At 40.4% G+C, this 11,276-nt stretch overlaps 1 long non-coding RNA gene across 1 annotated transcript; it reads left to right on the top strand.

Annotated features, from left to right (window-relative positions):
* Positions 1 to 481: 481 nt before the first annotated feature.
* On the top strand, positions 482 to 9,992 carry LOC130157494 (uncharacterized). The gene is made up of 6 exons (XR_008824914.1): positions 482 to 875; positions 1,710 to 1,945; positions 2,032 to 2,175; positions 4,112 to 4,211; positions 7,434 to 7,590; positions 9,783 to 9,992. It is a non-coding gene; the product is annotated as an uncharacterized LOC130157494 (long non-coding RNA).
* Positions 9,993 to 11,276: the final 1,284 nt, after the last annotated feature.

Here is an 11,276-nt window from a genome sequence, read left to right as displayed (position 1 = left end):
TTAAGATTTGAGGGGTAAAACACTGCTTCTTTTCCGTGAAGTAAATTGAATGTTTGTCAAGAAGATCCCCAGAGTATATTTTATTAAAAGAGTTTTGAAACATCTTCTTCCTGTTGCAACTACCTAAATGCATGTGAGACTGCAGAAGTGGTGAAGCAGATAACCTGTCTGTACTGGAGTTGTGAGCAGGAGCCTGAGGCAAAGCATGCTGAGCAGTTTTTCGGATGGGTTTTCTTGCAGTAGGAGCTGGTATCAGAGTCCTTGAAGTGAGTTGCTGAAAACATACAGAGGGGGGCTGCTCTCTCTTTGTCCTGGAACAGTTGTTCCGACCAGATGTCAAATACAGGTGACAATTTTCCAACAGTGACCGCCTTGCCTGTAAGTTAAAGAACTGACAGAAAAATCACAAAAGCAATTCACTGAACAGTGTCTCCTACAAATTGATTCACACAGGGGGAATTCTAAGACACTTTTCAAACTGTCTCAAGTACTCGAAATGACTTGCTGAATTTTGGGAAGTGTAGTCAAGAGTAAAGCCAAGCTGCTACTGTGCTAGAGGTAGTTAACAAGTTCTTTTTTCTAGTTGCTGTTTCCTTCCTTCTCTTTACAAGGTTGAGGTTGCTAATGACAAGTAGTCTTAGGAAATTACAGAAATTCCATTTTGCTTGCCAGGGCCCACAGAGGGAGAACAGGAGACTTTCCTCCTTGGACGTTGTGCACTCTCATCTGTGGAACCGATGTCTCAATGGCGATGTCACAGCCCTTCTTCAATGGCATCTTCTGTTCTCCTTGTATGCCCATGCAGGTGTGAGTGTGACTCCATCTCACGCGTTTGAAGTCAAACAGAACCACTGTTAGCCTCATAAATACTACAGGTGAATTTGTGGCCTATTATTTTGCTATTTATCTCAGTGGGAGCAACATTTTACAAATCAGAATAATGCATATGTTTGAATTGGATGATACTCTTTATAAACAGCATCACTGGTAATCTAGTGATAAACAAACTATAATTCTCAACAAACAGAAAGTTGTACAATCTAAATATAGTCTGCTGAGGAGTTTTTGCCCCAGAGAGACTCTGGACTATGGCAGAATGAAGTGTTTTGCAAGAATCCTCTACTGAGGTGAGGTCCACTGGCCTAAGGTTGTACAGTTTCTGGTATCTGGCAGAATATATAGAATTAGGATTAATTACTTTAGGTTCTTGCTTTTACCTGTAAATGCCATTCTGATATTCAGAGGATACTGTAAAACAATGTAAACTTACTGCATTGTGTTCAGTGGGAATATTAAGAAGATCATTGGGATTTAGTTCTCTTGAAAATATTGTGTACAGAAATCATCCTAGTAAAAATGTCACACACATCAGCAAATTATTTCAATCAATTCACTCAAATTTTTTTGCTGGGCACCCATATAATACTTTGTTAAAAAAGTGTAATTCCGTTTGTGAAAGGAGCAAAGAGAACACGTGTGGGTCTGTGAGCGGCATGTGTACATTCACACTGTCGGTGCAGGGACACATTTTAGTCATGTACATGTAGTCATGACATGGGTACCTGTCATTACAGGCCACGTAGGGATAGCAGGAGTTAGAGGAGAGGATAAGTGCCAGCTGGCAAAACTGAGAACCAAATATTACCTCTGTTTGTCTAGACTATGAAAAGCCACGCTGAGTAACTCTGCACTTACCTGCTGTGTTACAGGCACTCGCCAGCACTTCAGGGTGCAGCTAACGAAGGGGAAACGGGTCTCGCATGCAGCTCGGTACTACCTGTGTGACAGGTCCTGTGCTGTCAGAGTATCACATACCTTCCGCCGGCTTGGCGAAACACTTCTGGAGTTGAATGGTGAGGCAGGAAGACCGCGTTCAAGATCCTTCTTGTATTTCTCAAGGGCTTGAATTAGCCTGTCTCTTTTCTGCTGGTCCTTGTCTGTACAGGTAAATACATAAACACAACCCTTTCCTGTTTAATCAATGGTCAAGTCATAAAGTATTACTCTTCATTCTCCTTTTTGCCTCTAAAGACTATCCTGTCTCCTCTCAATACCAAGTAGCAGACAGAGAAGACAATCACTGCTTTTTACAGTTGGCACTTGCTGCTTCCATGCTCAGCACACACCTGGATTTGAAATAAACGCAGGCCAGGACTCCACTACGCCCCTCACACAGTGAGTAATGAGCTACTGGAGGGATTAGGGAGTATGGCAACATTTTATTTCTGCCTCCAGCACACTCTTTGCCCTATCCTAGACAGGAGCCGAGGCAGGTCAAAACAGAAGAAAAGCTGATGCAATCCAATATGGATTCAAGTCTATGTACCAAGAGCTGAGTGACCACAGCCAGGCAACCACAGACCTCTGTGGGCTGTGCAGACTGCAACGGCAAGAAAATGAGTTTTCTGTATCGGTCAGACTCAGGCTGAAATGAGTAAAGTGACACATCTGCTAGCACCTCGTACACAGAAAGGATGGAAACACATTTAGTACTGAAAATATGCAAGTAAGAGTAGGAATATGTATTCTCGTAATAAGTATTACTGTTACATGTCATATTATATATGTTTATATATATTAAATATTATAAAATAATAAGAACATACAGGAATAAGAAAGGCATATGAGGTACCCAAGACCACAGTGGCAGCCTGGATAATCCAAAGCCTTTCACAATTCACCATCTTTTGTCAGAACCTTACTGTTAGCAATGCAAATAAGAATGATGCATGATCCAAATTTTCAGCCCTTTTTACCTGCCATATTCCTTCCAAGTGTAGCTCTGAAAAAAAAGGATATGAATTGTGATGTGGAACAACACCTTTCCCTTTGTAGACGGTGTGTAAAAAATTGCCCAGCAGTTCCAGCTGAAACTAAGTATTCACACACAAAATATCAGCACAGTGCGGTCCACTGAGGTCTTGCGAGCTGCATATAATTCTTTTGAGTTAGAAGTTCAGCTCTTTCGGAATTCCCTTGCCCTGTGGAGTTCCGGCACATGGTAGCAAGTGTCAGTACTGCCAGGCAGGCCAGCAGAGAGATGTGCTGTGCTCTTCTCCTTTGGGTGCAGCTGCAGTGACTCCTCAAACAAGTAATTCTAGATGGCTAGCAAGGCTTCAGGTGGGCTGGTGAAATGTGACTTGCAGCAGTGTGATGTTAGTTTGATTAATGCTGACTTACTCCTGACAAAATGCATGATTGGTTCATGATTAGCCTAGGGCCCCCTTTCGCTGCTATTGTGGCAATGTACTAGAACTTACGCTCACAATATGCTGCAATTTTTTTGCTAATAAGAAGCAACTCCTCCTCTAAAGTGGTGTAATTGCAGTGTCTCACAAGTGATGTGACAGAATAATGCTTGAAACCTGGCAAAGCAGCACTTACTGCAGATTTTCTTTTGAGGGGGAGATGTGTTGACCTGAATTTAGTATTGCACATTTCTGAATTAGCAGAAGTTAGTATTAAAGTAACATTTAGTTCGGAAAAGGAATAGCTGAGACTATTTTTTTTTTTTTTTAAACCCACTTAGATACTGCAATAAATAGTTGGCTCCTGAAGTTTGTGATGGGTCTTGCATGGGGCATACCATCTCTTGATGATTCCCCTGTAAGGTGGCCTCAAGGCTGTAGTCTGGTCACTGAAAAAAATTATTTCACTAACAGCTAAAACTGATATATAGTCTCCCGAGGCGTGTAATCTGGTTTTCCGGCCTTGCATGGACATGAGTTCATAGCATCATCCTATTAAGAAAAACATGTTGACAATGCTAAATCCTATTTGGATGACTGGGAAGCAGGATTATACAACTCACTGGAACAAATAACAAAATGTACTTGCTCAATCGCATTCATGCAGAGATTAATACCTTCCCCTTTTATCTAGGTTTGTACAGTGCCCAATCAAAGTACCCCCCAATTCTGATTAAAAACTTTGCATTCTACAGTCATATGAAAAATAACAGACAAGGCAAGCCTGTAGTGTCTGTGCAACAGTACAACCAGTCAGGATATCTGGCTTCTTTCATGGCAGTGCCAATGGCTTGTGACACCTTGGGAAAAAGTGACATCCGTGCCTCTCTGTTCTTCTGCATGTGGCGTCTGTCTGTGTGCAGGTGAGGCAGGACAACAGTGGTCTACCCGAGACATGACTGAGCCTTCACCAAGCCTTGCTAAGAACAAGAAAATAAAATGTTCCGGGTCAAAGAGCCACAGGTTTGAAACAGACTCTGTCTAGTATTTCCCTGATATTTTTACTATATATATGGGTTATGAACATGCCGCATGGCATTAAGCCTATTCAAATAAGTACTATTCCACTGCATTATAGTTTTATGTTTTGAGTAGTTAGCAAAAGCTCCTGGGGCGGAACGTCTCATAGCAGTTCTCCTTCCCCTTTCCTAATAGATGCCAGGTTTCGTTGCCCGGAATGTCGGGTTTTGTATGTGCCTCAGCCACGTGAGGCAGTCTGAGGGTTCCTGTAGCACATCCTGCTTTGCTGACATGTCTGCTAAGGGAATTACTGACCTCATCACCTTTTAGCCCTGCTCTCTCCAGCTTCTCTTTTCTCGCTATTTTTTTCTCATTTTTCCCTGTGCCCCCTCTCACGGATCCAGGGCTGCTGAGTCTTGCCTGCTCCCAGTGCCCACCAGCTGCCAGGAGTGCTTCAGGCTGCTTCCTTTCTGCGCCTCTCCCCTCCTACGCTTCTCTTCCGAAATGACCTTGCCCTGTGGTGACCTGGCGTGCTCCCCAGATGAAGGTGCTAAGTGTGGAAGTCATTCTCAGGGTTTCAGGTCACCTTGCTCGCTTGCCCATGCACTCATAGTTCTGCTTGAAAGGCGCACTGAGCAGCCCTGCCCAGCCACATGCACTGCTCATCGGCAGGAGCTACAAAAGGAGAGCAGCAGCACCTGCCCGTTCTGCCCTTCTCCAAACTCTTTTGAATAACAGCTTCCGATGACCAAGAACAATAAAGAAAATACCATGCAAACTTTGTATCCCAAATGACAGGTGTTTGCATTTTTTCTTTTTCTTTTAGAAAAGGAAAAATTAGACATCCCTTGCCTTCTGATCTCATGTCCTAGCTGAAGTGTTTAAGAACTGTCTGTAGTTTACAGTTAAAACCATAAGTGGCAATAATTAATTGGGGGCAGGGAGGGGGCAAGGTTTCACCTATGGAAGCTTATAATGATTCAGTGTATTGCCTGAATCCTCTCAGGATATGACTATTTTTATTCCCACCACAGCCAGTATCTCTTGACTACCTTCTTGCTGCTTCCCAGGTAATAGAATCATGTGGTATGGCCAGCGCAGCAGCTGTTTAAACAAATTTTTCTGACAGCCTTTCCGTTAAGCTCATTTATTTGCTAATTTATCATCCTTCCTACTGTGGCAGGTGTTACTTTATCAGTGCTATTGTACAATTTTACTGATACTTGTACTGGTATCTGGTACTTGTGAATGTGACAAAAATACAGAAAATAAAGAGATTTCGTTGAAATCTGGTCCTTTTAAAAACACAGGAAAATTCAGATACTATAGCCCTCACTGTCTTCCTAGCAGTTCTTGTTGCTTGCCAGTTAATAAAACACCTTGTCTTTCCCTTGCTTCTGTGTGAATGGCCCATGTACAAAATGACTGGACACAAACTTACTCAACAGATTAGAAGCAGTTTAACTGATAATATTGCTCAATCAGAATGAAAAAAAAAAAAAACCTAAACCACTTTTTGTTTTTTTATCTAATACCTTTCAGTTCTACTTATCTTTATCTCAAATAGTAAAAAGAGTCAGCAATGACCTTAGACTGATTCCACAGCTGCCTTCTGAAACAGAAGGTTATTTTCAGGTCTAAGGCAGAACATTACGGCCCAAGTATGAACATGGGACATAAAGCCGGAACAGGCTTCCCCTAAGTTGTTTACAAGATGTTATAAAACTCAGTGATTACAGCTAGAAATAGAATCCACACCTTGGCTCATGCCTTCATTTTTGGCTTGCAGCGGGAGTTCTGGTTTAGTTCCTACCAAGTGTTTTAAAAGAGTTGGCTGATGTTTAACTCCTGATGACTTTTGAAACAACAAGGAAGTTTTGAAGGACTGCAGGGAAAAAAGAGCAAAAGTGGTAAATGAACTGGTATCAGTCCTGAGCATAACAACTGAACGGCTGTTACAAGTCTTAACTGAGTAAATAATGTGAGCAACGCCAATCAATTTTTTTTTTTTTTTTTAATAATCACTGTTCTAACTTGATAAGAAAAAAAAGAGAGATTCTAATTGTGGTTGAGTGAGATAAAAGTGTTGGTTTAAAAGACTTCTTTAAACTCCCTGGCTTTGTTCTGCATGACATTTTGCCTAAGAACCCTGCAGAGTTACAATTGTTTACAAAAAGGCTAACTGGCAGGTCTGAAAATGTAATTACAAGTGAGGATGCCTTGCAAGGCAGGTGTTTCTAATGCAAGGATCATTTTTGGTATTATTAAATGATTTCTTTCAGAAAAAACCCATAAAACCATTCCTCATAAAGCTTAAACAACTGCAGCTGGGGACCTTGTAAATAAAAAAAGGCATGGTTTACTGTAACAAAGTGATCTGCATCACTCGGTCAGGTAGATGTAGGCAAGGGGTATACTTTTCAGCATGGAAAACAGACCATCTCTGTTCAGAAAATGCAGGCTCTTACTTAAAGGAGGTGAGTCTTATCTGGGAACCTGTACTGCTGAAAAACATTCATACCTTCTTCTAAACAAACAGCTGTCTGTAATTTCCCACAGCAACAGTGCAGCCAAAACTAGTGTAATATCACTGCCTATAAAGAGTAAAAATCTCAGGTGTAAGTATAGTGAACGTTTACTGCAGTTTCCTTTGACAGGTGGATGGCTGCTGCTGGAATTACATACCCTGCTCTAAAACTTTACTACTCAAAAGCATTTATAAATTGGAAAGGATGCAGAGAAGATCCATAAAAGTGATGAAGTCTGTAAAACACTCTTCATGGTAACAGATTTAAGGAGCTGAATGTGTTTAGTTCCTCAAAAGGATGGTTAAGAAGTAACTTTATTCCAGTTTTAAGCACCTATAGACAGAATGGAAATTAAACAATACATTTTGTCAAGCAAAAATTTACCCAGACTGGACAAATTAATCCTAAAAGGTGTATGTTCTTCATAGCAAGGCAAGTTAGTGTTTGGACCAGTTTAATGAGAAGTAGGATGTAAATAAATAAGGTTTGAACACAACTCTAAACCTTTCCCTTCCCCCAGTGGAGAGAAGACTTAGGGAAAAAATGGGCTGTATTACTGCAGCAGTGTATTCTCACTGTGTTTATGAAATTCAGAGATACATGTCGGTTGTCATGGACCACCTATCAACTTCTCTGAAATTTCATTTTTTCTCAATTTTTGCTGCTATTGTTAACTGATATATTCTCAAATTTTCAGCCAGTGCCACACAAAGGGATACAAGAGCAGTTCCTCGTGATGTTCACATCTATGGGCCAAATGCTCCAGTCTGCACTGGGAATAGTTTGTTTGGTGTAGGACTGCTTATTTTGGCATTTCAGAGCAAACAAGACCATTCCTTCAGCAGAAACCAGTGGTAAGTGAGGCTCATATGTTTAGATTTGATTTCAGATGCTCTTTGCCATGCTAGCTATCATTATGAAAAGCCAATGTTGGCACATTAATCTACAGTGTGTGGGGTTTTTTTAAGCCCCAAGCTCTGGTTCAGCATTATTTGTTTACATAAATATTTAAATACTGCAATACTAACAAGTGAGTGGGTAACGATTTTATAGGGGAAGAAAATCCTCTGAAATGCCATCCATACTCACGAAAAATTGCTAAGCGACACTGCCTGTTGTTGTTTGCCATATTGTTTTCTAATCTCATGCCAAATTCTGCACATTTTGCTAATGTTGAGTGCTCACGCTGACATTAACAGGAATTTCCCCAAGAAAGGAATCAGCTCTCCATAACAAACCACCCAGTCCAGCAATGCTGAACTGCTTGAAAACTCTGGCCATAACCCACATATGCTGTGACTGGTTCTGCCTCTCTAAAGTAATCATGGATATCAATGAAGCTGACAGCACTTGACACAATTCCTTCATAGACCATCAAAATAAAGAAAGCACAGACTCTTTTCTCTTACTCGGGCAAAGACAGGATCTGGCATTTGTTTTACTCACATGGAGTAGCAGTCTAATTTTTTTCATCTTTTAGTGAGTATAAATAATATAGTCAAAAGGTGAAGTTCACAGCTCTGTGACTACTAGCTGATCAACCTCGAAGTATTCACAACTTCTCGCAAAGCAAATAAGACCAAACTGACATGCAAAGCATCTCCCAGTCTTGCAGCCTGTTTCTCGTCTAAAGCACGTTTCAGCACATTTTCTAACACAAAAGGCCAGATCTCCCTCCCTTGTGTCAATACAGATTTACAATGGCATTTTACACGGTGAAAAGATGGTCCAACAGAATGATATGCCCAGCATAATTTCTTTTGATTTTTTAAGATTCTAAAAATCACTAAAAATTAGTAAAATGTCTTTAGCTAAGCTACAGATTTTTGTCTCTTACCTGAAGCCAAGAGACAGCAGGTGGCAGAATGCTTGATTTGCAACTCTGCTTTATGCCAAGGAGTGATCGAGAACTTTTTCTAGAATTTCTATTACTTTGGCAAACAAAATTTCCTATAGCTAAGTCACTTGTTATTTGAACTGAATCTATACTTTGTGGTGAAAAGATACTGTTGGTAAGGCCAGAAGTAGAAGTCATAACATCTGTCTGCAGATCACTGACAGGAATGTAAAAGCCTCTAGAGGGATAACATCACTTTTTATATACTGATACTGTACAGAGCTGTTCAAGGAGGAAAGGAATTCTAGAAGTTGGAGTGCAAGAGAAATGTCAAGATGCTTCATCCCTATTTAAATTACTGACTTGCTGACATGTGCTGCTTTCTCATTTTGCAGTGGAGTAGGAATGAAAAGTTAAAAAAGTTAGTGCACAATGGTTATGACAAGGCACCTGCTCTCTGCATCCTCCAGTAGCTCCCACTACCTTCTTCCTCCCCTTTTACAAATGCTCCTTTCAACAGTGCTGATGCTGAAATTGATGGGAAGGATGGTTTTGTGATTAAAGCACTGCGGTAGAACTTAGAAAACTCATTTAATTCCCAGCTCTACAACAGGCTCTGGTGTGATCACAGGTTTGTTAATTAATCTCTGTTGTCTTAATTTCTACCCTGTAACAGAGGATGATAGCACGCGTTTACTTTGTTCTAACTGGTGCATCATTTTGGGCAGATATCTCCAAAAGATGATCTTTAAACTGTGCAGTGGCTACCATAAAGGAGCTCAGGTCCCAAATGGAGCTGCTAGCGTAGTATAGGATTCAAAGTATGAGTTGTTTAATCATTGATAGCTGAATGATGCAGTGTAGTCATACATTCGATATTCCCTTCATTACAGCTCCCTTCTAACGGTGACATTTATTTTTTACAGAATATAAAATTTATTATTAAAAACGACCTCACTAATGCTCCATAAATTTGCAATGATGGAAAATTGATGTTTGCATATATAAACGTATTAATTTCCACTGATTGCTAAATGATCCATTCAAATGCCCAAGATTAGTGACAACTAAGATTCTACATCTGTAAAGATAAAATTATGTTTATATAATTGACTGTATAGATTATTCACACAAACTGTAGATAAAATGCTGCAATTTTGTATGTCTTTGAACTGACTGGAGAAACAATTTTATTTTTTTTTTCCACAGATGTTACTGTCTTGAAACTTGCAAAGCAACTTCATTTGAAACTGGTTAAAACCTGAATGGAAATTATTATTTTGACCAATGTCTGTCTCATGCAGAGAATTAGAAAGGGAAAAATACAGGTTATAAAAAGACCATTATGTGTCATATCTAAACACTTAAGTACTCTGCTGGTACACAGCAAAATAAAGTTCCTCTTAAAGAAAGCTACCATTCCTTTTGCCAATTACTAAAGCATGTGTTTCTGAACACACTGGTATGTATGCTTGGGTTTCATATTTACAAAAATGAGCCACAGCACATGGAGCAATTATATGATCAACCCTCCACAAAAAGTGGGTGAGAAACAGTCACATGGCTTCAGGTACTTACATAAAATATCACTTGTCATTCCTTTTGGGTAAATGTATATACTGTGCTCCTAGAAGTGCAAGGGAATTGTGCAGAACATACAATGGTGTGAATAGCTCATCTTGCCATTGTAAGTAGTTGACCTTGGCTTGGTAATCAAATCATAGCTCAACACAAAGAGAAGGAATGGCATTGTCCTAAGACTAAGATCATGGAGATCTGAAGGTGTGCCCAGAGAGCCAGATTTACTTCAGGTCTTTCTTCAGGAGATTCTTCAGCTCTGGTAGAGTAAGCCTGAAGCACCTGACCACTTCCTACCACAGCTTCACCGTGCTGCTGTCCTTATTTTGCTGGACTGCTACACAAAACCCTGCTCATGGAAGCAGAGCAGGAACTGCAAAACTACGAGAAAAACAATACATGAGAGCAGGCCTTGGTGGAGCTGCTCTCATTCCTGGAATGGGAGAGTAGGCAGAGAATTAGGGCAGGGTGCCATGGACCACTGCACTTTCCTGGAGTGGTGGACTGAGGCTCTGATGGAGCCAGAGCTGAGCTTTAGAAGGGATTTTCAGAACTGTAGAACCTGCTAACAATTTGGGTGGCTCATTTTCCTGTATGAAGTGTGGTTTACCTTTATGGATTCCCCCGGTTAGGGCTGGTTTTGATTAATCTTTTATTAGTGTTAAGTTTTTCCTAGTTTCCTGCCAGCTCATTGGGACAGCTTCATATGAACATCAGCCAAGGTTTTTGCTCCTCTTACTGAGCTGATCAGCCTCAGGAGATCTGACTCAAACTTGTGCTCTGTGAATCTGGGGCAGAGCATTGTTGTATCATGGAAATAATGGTTGGAAGAGACTCTAGAGCTGACCATGGGAACACTGCCTCATGCTTCCAAGGTCCAAGAATGTATTTCAGCTGCTTATTATTAATTAATTGATAATTATTAATCCCTAATAACTGAAAAATTTAAAGGAATTCCTGGGTGCCACAGGTAAGTTTAAGTCTCAGGCTCAATGCTGTGTAAATAAATGAGGTATCTGATTTCAAACAAAATTATTTTGAACTTTCTCCTCTGCTGGAATAGAATCAATGCCTCACAATGGATTTTATTTCCCCCAGAACTTTCACATTTCCATTGGAAAAGAA

This window comes from Falco biarmicus, chromosome 12 (assembly GCF_023638135.1).
Source record: "Falco biarmicus isolate bFalBia1 chromosome 12, bFalBia1.pri, whole genome shotgun sequence".
In the NCBI taxonomy this organism is placed as follows: domain Eukaryota; kingdom Metazoa; phylum Chordata; class Aves; order Falconiformes; family Falconidae; genus Falco; species Falco biarmicus.
The sequence above is the reverse complement of the archived record's forward strand: the minus strand, read 5'-3'. Positions and strand labels throughout refer to the sequence as shown.